This window comes from Balaenoptera borealis, assembly GCF_965194805.1.
Source record: "Balaenoptera borealis genome assembly, chromosome: 13".
Taxonomy (NCBI): domain Eukaryota; kingdom Metazoa; phylum Chordata; class Mammalia; order Artiodactyla; family Balaenopteridae; genus Balaenoptera; species Balaenoptera borealis.
The window spans coordinates 1,365,550-1,381,193 of NC_138870.1; the positions used below are offsets into that span (position 1 = coordinate 1,365,550).

The 15,644-nt window shown below is 57.9% G+C and overlaps 2 long non-coding RNA genes across 2 annotated transcripts; both read left to right on the top strand.

Moving 5' to 3' along the window:
• Positions 1-7,277: 7,277 nt before the first annotated feature.
• Positions 7,278-10,166, top strand: LOC309609732. The gene is made up of 4 exons (XR_014233551.1): positions 7,278-7,467; positions 7,702-7,848; positions 8,331-8,482; positions 9,711-10,166. It is a non-coding gene; the product is annotated as an uncharacterized lncRNA (long non-coding RNA).
• A 1,218-nt stretch (positions 10,167-11,384) lies between these two features.
• LOC309609731 lies at positions 11,385-14,853 on the top strand. The gene is made up of 2 exons (XR_014233550.1): positions 11,385-12,020; positions 12,645-14,853. It is a non-coding gene; the product is annotated as an uncharacterized lncRNA (long non-coding RNA).
• Positions 14,854-15,644: the final 791 nt, after the last annotated feature.

The following is a 15,644-nucleotide window of genomic DNA, read 5'->3' on the forward strand; positions in this document are numbered from 1 at the left end:
TTCTCCGCCCTCGGCCTTCCCATCAATACACCCAGACCTCCTGCCCCAAACCCACCGCCTTTGCCTTGGCCCTGGGACCCCTGCCCATCTCCCTCAAGTCCGCACGGCCATCCGCCTCATGAGCCCGCCCAGATGCACCTCCTGACTCTGATTTCCAACCTCCTGTTAGTGATTTCCACTCAAATGCGTCACAGGGACGAAGGGTGTAATGTGTCTGAACAAAACCCATAGGCTGGTCCCCCAGATCTACGACCCCTCATCTGTGCCCCGTGTTGTTCACTCCTGGGCTCTACATTAGACCCTTTAGAAAAAGAAAATAAAGGGAATTCCCTGGCGGTCCAGAGGTTAGGACTCCGTGCTTTCACTTCCGAGGGCACAGGTTCAATCCCTGGTCAGGGAGCTAAGATCCCACAGGCCGAGCAGCACAGCCCAAGAAAAACCAAAAAACAAACAACAAAAGAACCCTTTTACTTCTCTTTATTCTCGCATTTACCCCATCCCTTCTGCTGGCAGCTGCTCCTTCCTCCTGCCTCTTCCAGACCCTATATTTATCCCGCCCTCAGGGGACAGAGACCTGGGCCCCGGGGCGGGGCTCGGAGGGCATCGTGGTGCAGAGACGGACCTGCGTCCGGCCCTCGCGGGCTGCGGGCTGAACCAGCGGCAGCTGTGACACCGACACGGAGGGACAACGCGGTGATGGGGACGTGCAGAGCACAGTGGGCAGGGGACCGGGGGGCCAGCGAGGCCACAGGAGACAGCTGGACCCAAGGACTCACCTGGGCAAAGTGGAGAGGAGAACTTGAGGGTGCCGCCAGGTGTCTGTGAAGGACCAGAGGCAGCAAGGCCCCAGGACCCACCTGGGAACCGTCGGGGGGGCGGCGAGGCGGTGTGTGGGAGCTAAGCTGGCAGGTCACGTGGGCCTGTTATGCTAAAGAGTTTGGAAGTCACTCCCAGAACACAGCGAGCGTCCCGAGGGCCAGGACTAGTGTGAAGGGAAGGTCAGTCCCTGAAGAGGCCCCGCTGGAGGTGGGCAACCGGCTAGGCGGGTGTGGCCCTAACCCAGGAAGCGGCGGTGGGTCTGGATCCAGGGTGAGTTCATTCCTTTCTCATCTTGACGATGGCAGGCTCAGGCCCTGGAGTGGATGAAGGCTGTTCCTGCACCGAGGAAGCTCAGTGTCTGGTAAGGGAGACACCTCACTATCCGCAGAGTAAATACGGGGTGCAGTGCAGTGCGCTGGGTGCTACTGGGGTGGGGGGAGGGCAAATGGGAGGGAGAGCTGGACCCCACGATCCTGCAGGACATGGCTTCCCGCCCTCCTTCCAGAGGCGGGCTTGGCCTCCCACCCCTGGAGCGGGCGTTCTGGCCTCTCTTGGAGTTCATGGTGCGAAAGTGAGCAGTGGGTGAAAGCAGGCGCTACTCCCCGATTCCTGGGACCCTGGGCTTCGTGAGGCCAGGAGCCCAGGTCACTGCTCGCTGGAAAGGCCACACCTGGGACCACGCCATGAGGCCAGTCCCGACTCCACAACTAGCCCCTCTGACGAGCACGAATTTGTTCCAGAGCTTTGGTCCCAGAGGACGTGTGACTGAAACATTTCATTTTAACATGAAAATTTTCTCTCTTTTGCCTGCCCGGGTCCCCGCGTTACTCCAAACCAAGTTCAGGGCTTCCCCGGTGGCGCAGTGGTTAAGAATCCTCCTGCCAATGCAGGAGACATGGGTTCGAGCCCTGGTCCGGGAAGATCCCACATGCCGCGGTGCAAATAAGCCCACGCGCCACAACTACTGAGCCCACGTGCCACAACTACTGAAGGCTGTGCGCCCATAAGCTGCGTGGAACAGCCAAAAAAGGAACCCATCAGGGACTTAACTGTGTTTGATTTTAAAGTAATTTTACAAATACAGTCTCTGTTATTTTGTACCACAGCCCTGGGAGGTGGATATTGTTTCTCCATTATATAGGAGAGAAAACCGAGGCTCATAGGGGGAAATCACCTGTCCTAAGACACACAGCTTAAATCTCCAAGTCCATAAAATCAGAAAAGCCCCTCAATGGACAGGTTAAGGAGGGAGGGGGGAGAAGGAGTGTTTGCTTTGCTTTGAGGATGTTTCCACGGTATCCCATTCTCAGGGCTGATAACCTGGGTCAGGGACAGGGATGGAAAGAGGATGCTGGTCAGAGATTGCACATCAGAAAAACCTCAAATACATTTTTATTCATTTTACTTATTCAAGAAAGATACGCTCCATGCTTTAAATGCATATTTTCCCCCAAAGATATTTTAAATCCAGTTCAATATTAATGGTTGAATCTTTATTTTTCTTTTTTTAAAATTTCTTTATTTTATTTATTTCTGGCTGCGTTGGGTCTTAGTTGCTGCCTGCGGGCTTTCTCTAGTTGCAGCGAGAGAGGGCTACTCTTCATTGCGGTGCGCAGGTTTCTTATTGCAGTGGCTTCTCTTGTTGCGAAGCAGGGGCTCTAGGCTCGCGAGCTTCAGTAGTTGCAGCACGTGGGCTCAGTAGTTGTGGCTCTTGGGCTCTAGAGCACAGGCTCAGTAGCTGTGGCGCGCGGGCTTAGTTGCTCCGCGGCATGTGGGATCTTCCCGGACCAGGGCTTGAACCCGTGTCCCCTGCATTGACAGGTGGATTCTTAACACTGCAGTGGTGGCTTCTCTTGCTTTGGAGCACGGGCTAGGCACGTGGGTTTCCATAGCTGTGACATGCAGGCTCAGTAGTTGTGGTGCTCGGGCTTAGTTGCTCTGCAGCATGTGGGATCCTCCCGGACCAGGTATTGAACCTGTGATCCCTGCATTGGCAGGCGGATTCTTAACCACCGCGCCACCAGGGAAGTCCGAACCTTGCAAAATTAATAAAAGTACTTGGTAATTGCTTTATTTCCTAAAACAAAACAATACAACCAGTTGTCGGTTCAGGAAAACAACAGAAATCATTTAAGTGTTTTCTAAAACTGTTGCAGTAGAATACTGAATATTCTCTGGCTGGTATTGTCAAATAGAATATGAATGTGTTGAAGTCTCTTCCACCAGCCCCAAGCCTCTAACCAACGCCCGTTAACTGTGTTTCATCCTATAGGCTTCCTCTGGTTTGCACTTTTTTAACAAGGCCAGAGGGAGGAATGTCAGGTCTCTGGAGTCACAAAAGCTGCTGCACTCAATTCTGCTGTGTTTTGCAAAGGATCCGTCTATGACTAAAATGCTGAGATTTAGGTTACCGTGCCAACAGCCCCTTCCACAGAAATCCCTATTTGGGGAATGGATTCCAGTTCACAAACCTAAGACAGTAGCTTTCTGTGTGCTTTTGTTTTTGTTTGCTGTGTGCAGGTGTATTTAAATATCCTTTATTTGGGGAGCCGGCAGTCAGACAGAGAGGTTGCTGAAATTCTCACTTGTCAGTGAGCTAAAGATCAGTTATTGTCACCCAATCATCTAGAAGGTGTGACAGATCTTGTGAAGGGCAGACCTCCCGGAGCTCAGCCTGAAACAAGTGAAGGATTCTTGCTTCAGGGTATTTTAATTGGTTGTCGCATTGTGTGGGCTCATCAGGTAACTGTTCTGTGTTCCAGGGACCTGGTGCAGAGGATGGGCAGGCGTGGAGGAGAGGTTCCTGGGCAAGACCACAGAGTGGAGAGGCGAGGTGCCCCTGGGCGGGGGGGACGGGGGGCTGCAAACTAAAGGACCCCTGACGGGAGGCCGTCAGCATAGTGGAGGGCGCAGAGGCTCCCTGGAGGGGCCCCGGAAACTCCCTCGGAAACCGAGGTTCAGAAGAGACAGTGATGCCGACGTGAAGGAACAGGGTCAGGACAGAGAAGCAGGTGTCCCAGGGCGTCCTGGCGGGTGGGCTAGGTGAGGATGAGACGTCCCAGCAGCTCTTTGTCCAAAGGGCGCCTGAGAGAATGGGCGGGGGTCAGAAACATGAGCCTGGCCCATCCCAGATGGAAACAGGGAAGTGACGCGTCCCCCAGGATCAGGATGGGGCTGGGGGGTGGGTGCTGGGCAGGGGGCGGAGGTCAACGTGGCAGGAGGTTGTCCAGCCTGAGCAAGTGGGCCAGCACTAGCCATGGTGGTGGAGTCTTTGTCTTGCCCTGTTGAAGAAGGTTCTCTAAAGAATAACCACACCTGCCTTGTGAATAAGTCGCCCAATGTGTAATAGCCAAAAAAAGGGAGGGGGACGCCAACATCCAACCGTAAGGGAAAAATTAAACAAGTCGTGACACCCAGACTAAGTCATGCGGTGAAGCAGCTAAAAACAAGAGCCGAACACACACCCTGGAAGAGAAGCACAGAGTGAAAGCGTGGTTCCAGCGGACGTGCAGGTGTGTCTGAGCGAGGTGACGCCTGGGCGGTGCACCCCAAGTTTGGGCCACGGGCTGGGGGCGGGGGAACAGGAGTCACCATGCCGAGGAGGAGGAGGGGACTTGGCTTGTTCCAAATGTGTGTATTGTTTGTTTACTTGTGAAAAAAGAACAAGTCACCAAAAGCCACGATGAAGATGTCAGTGAAGCAGAGACGGCAGACCCGGGAGTGGCTCTAAATCTGCAAGGTCAGCACGGGGGGAGGGAGGATCCAGAAGGGTCCGCAGGAAGAGGTGGGGGGGACACCTCTGGCTGGCGGGTCTAGCAAAGGACCCAGCAGCGGCCCCACGGAGCAGGCAGAAAGGAGAAACGACGGGCGTAACTGAGGTGACAGTGTGTTGGGCTCGTCTGGGGATCTCGAAACGCTCCTCTCACCCTCGGGAGTCAGGCCGACAGCATCATCACAGGGAAGTCAAGGGCTGCCAATCAGGCCACACAGCGAATCAGCAGAAAGACCAGGAAGAGGCCTGGGAGTGGAGCCGGCTCGGGCGCTGGCTCTGCACCTCTGTGGCCTGTGCTGACTGAGGACCTTAGCTCCGAAACCCGGTCCCGCCTCACCCCTGCTGTCTCAGCTGGGATGGCCTTTCCTCAGAGCCGCCCCCCAACCTGGGTTGCTTCGCCCCTGCCGTTGCCCGTTCCCGAGGGCCCACCTTTGTCATCACGTCTGCCCTGGGCTTGCTACCCGCAGCGTCCACCCTTGCCCCACCTCCTCGACGACCTCCGCACCCCTACACCCACGTTTCCAGGACGGACAGCCCAGGCTTCCCTGCGCCCCGTCCCAAACCCGGCATCGGAAGCTGGAGTTCGGGACGTGGGTGCCCAGGCGGGCTCTGGAACGAACCCCACGTGTCCCAAGCAGGTCAGCAGGTGGAGGCGCCAACCCCCAGCCGCAGCCCCTGTGCACCCAGCTGTTGGGCGAGATGGACGGCTGCACACGCCCAGACTCTGGACTCGGCTGCCGCCTGGTGCTTCGACGTGGCCCTGGGCAGACCCGAGGGCAGGGGGGGACCCGGGAGCCGCTCGGCCTCGCCAGGCTCAGGGGAGCCAGAGAACGCCCAAGGAGGGGGGCTGTCACCCCTCGTCCTCCACCCCACCCACGGGAAGGGCCCCCGAAAATCCCTCTAGCCTCTCCCGGGCACGTGGGAGGGGGCACCCCAGCTGCTGCGGGCGTGTGACGCGGCCAGGCTCCCCGCGGCCTGGGGGGAAGGACGGCAGCTGCTCCGTGTGGGAATCAGCACGGGGAGCCGGCAGCTCCGGGGGGCGGAGAGAAGGGCGGGGCTCCAAGGGCCCCCAGCGGGGGCTGGGGAGGAAGGCCTGCGTGGGAGCCGGCGGCCCCTCCCCCAGCTAGCCCTCACCGCATCCCCATGCCGGCGTCCCGGGCTGGCGGGTCCCACCTTCCCTGTACGGCTACCTCCACAGCACGGGTGGTGCCTGGGCCCCTCTTCCTCCTGCTGACCACGCCAAGGCCGGGACTACGAAGTGCTGGGCCCAGGCCACCTCCCTCCCTGTGCCTTGACCCAGGCTGCGTCCCCGGAGCCGCAGGGAGCTCTGCTGGCTTCACTTCCCTCGGCTCACAGCACAGAGTGACAAAGCCAGAGGCCTCCAGCTTTAGGGTCCACAGGGGGCACACCTCTGGCTGCTCAGCTAGGAACTCCCTTGGATCGTATGGGTTTCAAGTGAGGACCACCTTACCAGTCAAATAAGTCCCAGAGCACCATGACCAGCAGGGCCGGAAACCAGCGGGCAGGGGATTTGGGGGGCCGGGCACATTTCTGGGGGGCATCCGAGGAAATGAAGATTCCCTTGGGGTCCTGGGGAAGCTGGGTCCCAGGTCCCAGATGTTCCTTGGGGGTGAAGGGACCACTGTCTTCCTCGTGTGGGGTTGGAGGGACCCAGTTCCCCTCCTCCATCCCCCTGCTGTTCATGGGAGGGTGGGAGGGATGGCAGAGCTCTTTTCAAAGTTACTCAGGAAACTCCCACATCACAGCACTGCCAGACATGGGGACCAAAAATCACTTTTGTTTTCCATCCTTTTGGGCGAGGAAAACGAGGCCAATTCTCAAGAAATGCACATTCTCTCAGAAAACATTGATACGACGGAAGCGGCTGGTATAAAGCATGGATAAAGCATGGACCAGGACTATCGGGCCAACAGCTGCACGGCTCCTGGCCAGTGACCACGGGTCCCAGGGCTGGAAAAAGCAGCCCCTCCAGACAGTCATCCGGGACGACTTCCACCGCAGGAGATGACCCAGCTCGGTGCTGAGATTCAGGCCCCCCTCGCGGTGTCACTCTCACGTTTCCAGGCCGTGAAGCAGCCCCAGACTCATGAGACCCGGGCATCCGCCCATCACCCCGGGGCAGGGTCTGCGGTGCGTTCGCAGGCTACTCCCCACCCTCTCTGGGCCTCAGTTTACTCCTTTTAAAAAAAATTATTTATTTATTTAGTTTTGGCTGCGTTGGGTCTTCGTTGCTGTGCGCGGGCTTTCTCCAGTTGCAGCGAGCGGGGGCTACTCTTCGTGGTGGCGCGCGGGCTTCTCATCGCGGTGGCTTCTCTTGTTGCGGAGCACGGGCTCTAGGCGCGCAGACTTCAGTAGTTGTGGCTCGCGGGCTCTAGAGCGCAAGTTCAGTAAGTTTACTCCTTCTTATCTGAAGCCTCAGCAGATAACTTACGGGTTAAGTGAGATAAGGTTAGCATGGATGCCCCCGTGGAGGGGGGCTGCTCATGAGCACTTGTCCCCCCTTCCTCAAGCTCCCCCCAAAGCAAAGTGGAAGTGTGGGTAGACCACCGTCTGACGCTGGATGCCAGCTGCTTCCTCCTGAGGGTCTGCCTGCTTCTGCTGTGGGGAGAAGAGTCCCCACACCTCCCAAGAGCCTAGACAACTGTCTCTGTTTTTTCAGCAAAGGAAACTGAGGCTCGGAGGAGTGGACGGCTTGTCCAAGGTCACAGAACTAGTCCATCCGTCCGTGCGGTTAACCCCTGGACCCCGCGCCCTGCACCAACAGCCGCTCCTGCACTCAGACTCGGAAGAACTTGTGCCGCGTAGCTGGGGGTGCCCAGCCGGCCCCGCACGGACCGAAGCGGCTCCGGGTGAAGGTCGGGCCGGCTGGGAACGGGAGGTGGTCTCGGGCCGTGTCTTAGGCTGCGATTCTGTCAGGGATGGGGCTGGACCCCCGTAGCTGGTTCCTGAGGTGCCAGCTCTTCCCGCGGGGGGCCTGGGGGGGGGGCAGGCACTCCCGAGCTCCCAGATCCGGGACTGTTCCCCTAAACCAGCTCAGCCCAGCTCCCGAGGGCCTGGGGGCAAACGAGCATCTCAGCCTCTTCCCGCAGCTGCCTGAGGGAGACACGCCTGCCTTGTAGCCATGTTGAGCAGCCCCGCTGGAGCCTCAGGAAGTGGAGTTGCTGGGATCTCTCCTTGTCCTCACCTCCTGCCGAGAGTGTCCTTTGTGAGAGCACTTCCTGGCCTAATTAAGCAGGGTAATGAGCAGCTGGGGGAGGGGGGATGAAAGCCCTGGGCGGCTTGGAGCCTGACCGTTTACAACGACGGGGCGTCTGCAGCTGGTGACACTCGGGGAGTCAGTTCTCGCAACCCTGGGAGGCGGCCCGCTGCGCTCACAGTGAGCACAGGGGACGCTGCATCTCAGGGGCCCGGCGGGGGTCCTGTGGGGCCTTGGGTCTGGGGGAAGGGCCCGTCCGAGCTCCGGCTCAGGCCCTGGCTTCGCCCAGGCTGGGGCGTCCTTGGTCACCACGTGTGACCCTGTTTCATCTGACGCTAGGAGGGACCATGGGGCGGCTTCCTAAGACTGTCGGCTCAGAGTGAGGACATCTGAGCACCGGGCGGTGGGCTGGAGGAGCCCCCCGGCAGGAGCCCTGGGGGGAGGGGAGGCTGACCGCAGGCCTGCCTTTCAGAGACACTCGGGGCGACGGTCAGCTGTCACCACCCCAACCTCTGCCCACAGCTCAGAACCCTCCGCTCCACAGCCATAGCCTCTGCTTCGCACCGGGGTCCATCTGGCTGTCTGTTTCCATTACTCTGCTGTCACTGGTCAGTGCCCAGGGGAGGGGCACAGAGTCGGCCGGCCGCCACTGACCTGTCACCTTCCCCTGCACGGTGAGCGTTTACAGGTGCCGCCTTCCAGTGTGCTGTGGGCCCAGCAGCCAGCGCCGTCCGCGAGCCCAGGGAGGCTCCCAGGCCCGACCCCTCCCCAGGCCTTTCAGACCAGAAGCCTGGTGAGCATTTGCCCCCCGACCACCCTGGGGCGGAGCTGTGTCCACTGAGTGTCACTGAAGAGGGAGGCTCAGACCCGACACCCCACGCTCGGTGCTTTGATCTTTTCTAATTTTCTAAATGTGTCCTGTTTGGGGCCAAGTCCTCAGAGCCCCGACCCCTCACTGCACTCCCGCTGACCAGAGCCCAGGCCACAGGGACTCTGTGGGGATCCCTGCTTTCCCACCCCCTTCATTCTTCCTTCTGGGCCCTCAGAACCCTGTCGATTCTCCTGGCCTCTTGTTTCTCTTTCTTTTTCCCCTAGTTTTACTGAGAAACAATTGGCCTGTAACATTGTGTGAGTTTAAGGTGTACAACGTAACGATTGGATATACGGACATATTGTGAAATGTTCCTCTTTCTAAACAAACACAGTCAGGACTTCCCTGGCGGTCCAGTGGTTAAGACTTAGCTTTTCAATGCAGGGGGTGCGGCTTCGATCCCTGGTCGGGGAGCTAAGATCCCACATGCCGCAAGGTGTGGCCAAAAGTGAAAAAAAATTAAAAATAAATAAACAAACAAGGACAGTCAGGTCACAATAGCCCGCTTCCCATTTCCCCTCCCACTGTGGGTGTCCGTGGAGCACGGTCCGTGGAGCCTGGAGCTGCAGCATCCGGTGCCTGAGCTGCCCGCACAAGCCCGTGGCCCTGCTCAGGGGCTGCTCCCAGCCTCCCCGCATCCCGAGGGAAGGGGCCATATGACGCTGCTGAGAAACGGTGTGCAGAGGTCTCAGCGTGATGCATAAGGAGCGGTTCTTTCCTTCTTGACCTGGAGCCTCGGGGCTGGTCCTTGTCTGGAGACAGAAAGCTGCATTTAGGCTGAAGGCCAGAATCTGGGGAGGCTGATCTGGGCAGGCGGGTTCTGGGGGCGCAGGGCCCAAGGCAGAGCCCCTGCCCGGAGGTGGGTGTGTCGGGAGCAGCAAACAGAGAGACCCGTCCCAGGAGGCCCAGTGCGGCCCAGGGAGTGTCCACGGGGGCCTGGGGCCTTGTGGACATGCTGCTATGAAGGAGGCAAGCTCGCGGCCCTGCAGGTTCGGGCTTCCTTCTCACCCACACACTCTTGTATTTCACAGCTCACTTATTTCTGTATTTACACGCCATCTGTGTTCAAAAAGGATTCCAGGCCGTTTCTAGGTGATGGCACAGCTCCATGAAACCAGAGCCAGGTGAAAGATTGAGGTCCAGGCTGTAACGGAAGCTGGGCCAAGAGGATGATGACAGCTTCGTCATCAAAACCCAGGTTAGGGGGACTTCCCTGGTGGCGCAGTGGTTGAGAATCTGCCCGCCAATGCAGGGGACACGGGTTTGAGCCCTGGTCTGGGAAGATCCCACAAGCCGTGGAGCAGCTAAGCCTGCGGGCCACAACTACTAAGCCTGCGCTCTAGAGCCCGCAGGCCACAACTACTGAGCCCGCGAGCCACAACTACTGAAGCCCATTGCCTAGAGCCCGCGCACTGCAACAAAGTAGCCCCCGCTCGCCTCAACTAGAGAAAGCCCGCGTGCAGCAACAAAGACCCAACGCAGCCAAAAATAATAAATAAATAAATAAAAATTTTTTTTAAAAGCCCAGGTTTGGGGAAATGTCACATCTGAGCCTGATAATCAGCCCAGCCGCCTGCCTGGCAGTGGTGTCAGAAAGGGAAACAGAGTGTCTGATGGAAAGGGCTCCCTTCCCACCACTGTCCCTACACTGGGCCTTGCTCGGGGGCGCTCAGCTTCGCCTCCATGGGCAGCGTTCCACCTCCCTCACCGGGCAGAAGACCACTGGCCCTGCTTCCAGATCTGGCACGGACGCCCTGCCAGCCTCCAGCGTCAGGGCCAGATGCCTCCCCAGCGTCCGTCCAGCCCCCCAGGGCTTCTGGGGAGGCCGGCTGAGCAGAAGCCCTGCCCTCACCTCCACGTGCCCTGGGCCAGTGCAGAGCCCGGTGCAGAGAACCCAGTAAGTATTTGCTGCTAACAAGTTTTTTGCACTTGATTTTGTGCCAACGCCTCGCTAAGTCTCCTACATGAATTCTCTCGTTTAACTCTTGACAGTTAGGTGGCGACGTGGGGGCTGTCATTACTCCCACTTTACAGATGAGGAGACTGAGATTGCAGGTCTGGCCTGAGGACACCTCCTAACTCGGGCCACTGGAGGCTGTGAGGCGTTTTCTGTTTATGGCCTTCTTCTGGGATTCTTTTTCTCCATAACCAGATGGTGAGCCCTGGAAGGAGCAGGGACAGGCCGTGTCCACGGCGCTCCCGTGTCGGGGGACCCTGCACAGCAGCTCTGGTCAGCGGCAGCGGGAGCTTCACAATGCCCTCGTCAGCGGTGGGCTTGACCGCGGTGGAGGTGTCCACGGCCCAGGACTGCAGCCGCTCAGACGCGGGGCTCCCCTCAGGCCACGGCCCCTTCGCCGCAGAGCTGCCTCCCACCCCTGCCTCATTTTCCGCTTGTTAAAAGACTTCGCCTCTGTTCTGCAGACAAGGTGAGGCCAAGGTCCCGACGTGGGCGACTCCCACCGGGGCAGCACCGGGGGTCCCGCGGGTGGCAGGCCCGCGTCCCCTCCCGCCGTCTTCTCCTCGACCGCGTCTTCCTCCCAGGGGCTGTCCGAGTCGCTCTCATCGCGGGAAGGTTGGGGGAGCCTCCTTCCGAACTTGCTGCGCCTTACCTCCCCGGGGCGACCGAGCGTCTCGGCCCAAAGTGGCAGCTCTCAGCCAGGGGCACCGCGTGCTCCTCACCCCCCGGACACTGGCTGGGTCTGGAGACATCTTGATGGTTGTAACTGGGGCCACAAGGAGGGACTGCTCAGCCCCAAATGTCAGTAGCGCTGGCAGAGGACTCTGTCCCACAGCTGCAAGGAGGGAGGCCGCCGGGCCCGCGTGGACGTCCTCGGGCACCGGCTTTGGCGCCCTTTGCTCCTGCCACTTCCACTGTCCCTTTTCCATCTGTGTTTCCACCTTGCTTCCCTCAGGATATTATTATTGTTGAGCACCGGCGGGGCCGCAGCAGAGGGCTGGTGTTTTACTATAGACATTACCTTTTTCGCCTTACCTAACCGCACCTGGAAAATGAAGGGGAGCTAAAGCTGTGACGTAGATAGTATCTATTTTACCGACGGGAACACCGAGGCTCAGAGAGGCTGTGTAACATGTGCAGGGTCACACAGCTGTCAGGTTTCCAGCCCAGCTCCCAGCCGTGCGGTCTGGCGCCCCCACTGCTCCCCACGGGGCGGCATCGGGCCGTGCAGACAAATCTAACACAGTCGGCACGTGGATGGTACCTTGTTTTCCTCAGACAAGTCCAATCCCTGCCTTGTGCTCTGAGGGGATGTGGAAGCTTCGGGGTGAGACGGGCTGGTGCATCTTCCTAGATGCAGCGTGTTCAGCTTCTCAGAATGAAGGTGAGCCAGGAGTAACCCAAACTTAGACTCTAAATTGCAGAGGAAGCCTCTGGGGGGTCCCCACTGCCAGCACGGGCCCCCGACTCCAGGTCTCCCAGGACCAGCCTTCGGGGGTGCCGCCGTGGGCGCTGGGGGCTTGTTACACACACCAGCCTAGAGTCTGTTGTGACAACGTTTATTTTGTTAATGAGACTGTGTATGTGCGCGTGTGTCTGTGAGTGTGTGTGTGTGTGTGTGTGTGTGCGCACGCACACGCTACCAGAACAGTGGCCTTTGCTCAGGGTTTCCGCCGGGCCTTGGCCTCTGGGCCTCCCTCCACCCGCGGGCGCCCTCCCCGGCGGTCCGGATGGGGGCCCCTCCAGGCTCTGTGCAGATGGACCCCTTCCTCTCAGCTCTCCTGGGCCTGGTAGCCTGTGCTCCTCGGGGACCCTGGGCTGCACAACTGTTGTGCTGGAAGCGGCTGGTGGGAGGGGTGAAGGACTCCTCCCCGGCCACGGCGGCGTGGGCTGCAGCTGCCGCTGCGGACAGTGTGACTGCGGGGAGGAGGGAGGCCAGAGGGGGTGGGGCTTGGGGACCGTGGTGTCGGGGGAGGAGGAGCAGCTGCTGACTTGTTTATCTGCTCAGCTGTTTGTGTCTGGGAGCCCGAGAGAGACAGAAGCAGCTGGGGGCGGAAAAAGCCACACGGCGGGGCGGCGGTCCCTCTGCCTCGGCCCGCAGGTTCTGACACCGAAGCAAAACCACCAGAGAGAGATTGGAAGGGGGTCGCCCTCCCTCTCCCTACTCAGAAAGGCTTCTCTGGGGCCCATATGCTCGTCTCTCTGTGCAAACACCCGCGATGCCGTCCACGCCAGGTGCAGTGTCCAGGCGGGTACGGCGTCGTGGTGGGCGGGGCCCCTGCTCTGGGCTAGCACTGGCGCAAATGCACATCAGTGTTCCTGGGCCTCTGTCTGCCGTGTCCCCTGTGTGAGCCGTAAGTCCTTGGGGGCCAAAGGCGCTAGGTCCCGGGCTAGCCATCAGCTCGACCAAGCCCAAGACATGTGTCTCCTGTGGGAAGAGGATAACCGCCCCAGCCTCGCTCCCCTCTCCCCAGGGCCCTGCTGCTTGCCTCTTCAACTGCCCCAGACCCAGGCAGCCGCACCCACTGATGCCCTTCCCCCGGGGCTTAGGTCTCATTTGCCGGCTACATTGTTTAGAGGCTGCAGCCTAATTCTCCCTGATGCCTTTTTTTTTTTTAATAAATCTATTTATTTATTTATTTATTTTTGGCTGCGTTGGATCTTCATTGCTGCACGCGGGTTTTCTCTGGTTGTGTCGAGCGGGGGCTACTCTTTTGTTGCGGTGCGCGGACTTCTCATTGCTGTGGCTTCTCTTGTTGCGGAGCACGGGCTCTAGGCACGCAGGCTTCAGTAGTTGTGGCACGCAGGCTCTAGAGCGCAGGCTCAGTCGTTGTGGCGCACGGGCTTAGTTGCTCCGCGGCCCCTGCGTTGGCAGGCGGATTCTTCACCACTGCGCCACCAGGGAAGCCCTCCCTGACGCCTTTCGACCAGGGTGGTAAACACACCGTCCTGTCAGCAGAGTCTGAGTGCAGCCACGCTGGAATCACAGTGCAATTTCCAGAGTTTGCTCGTTGTTTCCCCTTGGCTCTTTCTCCTTATGATTTCCTTCTCGCTGCTGTTTGTTCAAATGAGGACATTGCTAGAACTCCCTTCTCCCCCGGAGGGGAGTGATGCCCACCTCTCAAGCACAAAGCCAGGGCACATCTGTTGACAGAGGGTCTGCTTCTCCGGCCCTGGTCCTGGCAGCTGGGGACAGTGTGAGAATCGCAGCGGCCTTTTGTATCGTCCCCGATGCATCCCGTGGCCAGGACACCCACAAGTCCCGGCTCGCTGCTCTGGACATAAGGCCCCTCGAAGCTGCGTGGTGCCCACGGGCGGGAAGGAGAGAAAAGGCTGGGAGATCTGAGGAAAGAGCGACCCGAGACTGTCCGCCTGCGGGTTGAGGGCAGAGGGCCTGTCCTGGGAGAGGCTGCCGGGGTGCGGGAGCTGGGAATGTGGATCAGAAGCCCTGGCTTCTGGTTGGTGCTTGCTTCGCTGCTAACAAGTGAGGTGATGGGGCAGACATTTCCCCGCTTCAGGCATCCTGCTTAAAAGGCAGGACTGGGGCTCCGAGCTCCGGGTGCTTTTCTGCTTTACAGATTCTCTCCTGTTAGAGTGCTAACTTCTTTGTCTATAGCCCATTCCCCCTCCAGAGACCAGGTGGCCCCATAAAATCACTGCTTAATGGTGCTGGCAACACAGCCAGCTTGGATGACTGCCTGTTTTCCTGAACCCAGGTGCTCCCGCTGAAGCTCCGGTTAAAACTTTTTGATCATGAGGGAGCTCTGGAAGTTTCCCCTTATGGGTCAACGGCTCCAAAGGGCAGAAGTGCCAGAATCTTCTGGAGCATTTCCTGTGATTTCTATGGAACAGGGCCCTCCACCAGACCCCTCCTCCCTCCAGGCATCTTCCCTGAGCTCCACTTGACAGAAGTAAGGCCAGGGGCCTTGGGCATCAGATGGAGTTCCCTTCTATCTACCAAATGTTTCCTGAGCACTTACTCTGAGACTGACGTTGCTGGACCCAAAGGAACACAGACACGACCTAGTCCTGGGTGAGCTGGAAACCCTTGGAGGACACTTCTGTCCTGTGTCTCCCATCTCCCCACAACCTCAGAGAACATGGCAAAAGAAATCATTACATTGACCGATGAATGTATATCAAAGGTGGTGGTGGAATTTCTTCCTCATATTTAAGGAAACTGGATCAACTGTACTTCAATAAAATATTTTATCTTATCTTATCTGATTTTATTTTATTTTACCGTGCCACATGGCTTATGGGATCTTAGTTCCCTGACCAGGGCTTGACCCTGGGCCCTCAGCAGTGAGAGCTCCGAGTCCTAACCACTGGACCTCCAGGGAATTCCCAATGAAATAAATTAAAAGAAAAAGAAAACTGGCAACGAGAAACTTATTCAGGTGGAAGTGCATTTGCAATCATAACAATAATCATACCAACTATTGTCTACTAAGTACCTGCTATATATCCCATGCATTTTGGCAGATATTTTACCTGTATTACCTTATTGGTTTCTTTTATGAGAGAGGTGCTATTGGAATATCCATTTTAATGAGGAGATGAGGAAATGTATGCTCAAATATTCAGTTTCTGGTGGAGCTGGGTCATCTCCCCCAGCATGAAGGGGAACAGAGGTAACAGCACAGTCAGATGGAAATGCATCAGTCAACACTTGGTACACCTTAAACTTACACACTGGTTTGCGTCAGTTTTATCTCAATAAAGCTGGACAAAATGAATAGCAAGGCAAGATGATCAGCAACAAGGCTGGGCCCAAGTTAGAACCATTCACCAGAGCAGAAAGTCATTCCTGGCTGTACAGATGGAAGATGAGGTTGACATTCCCCAGGTCAATTAACAGATTTAGCACAGGTTCCATAAACACCAGTGAACAACTTTATGGAACTTGACAAAATCAAAGCATAACTCGTTATGGAGAAAGAGGTGGGCCAAAAACACAGACTGGAAGAGTACATTTGGGGATTGTAAGCTCCTTGAGGAGGAGAAT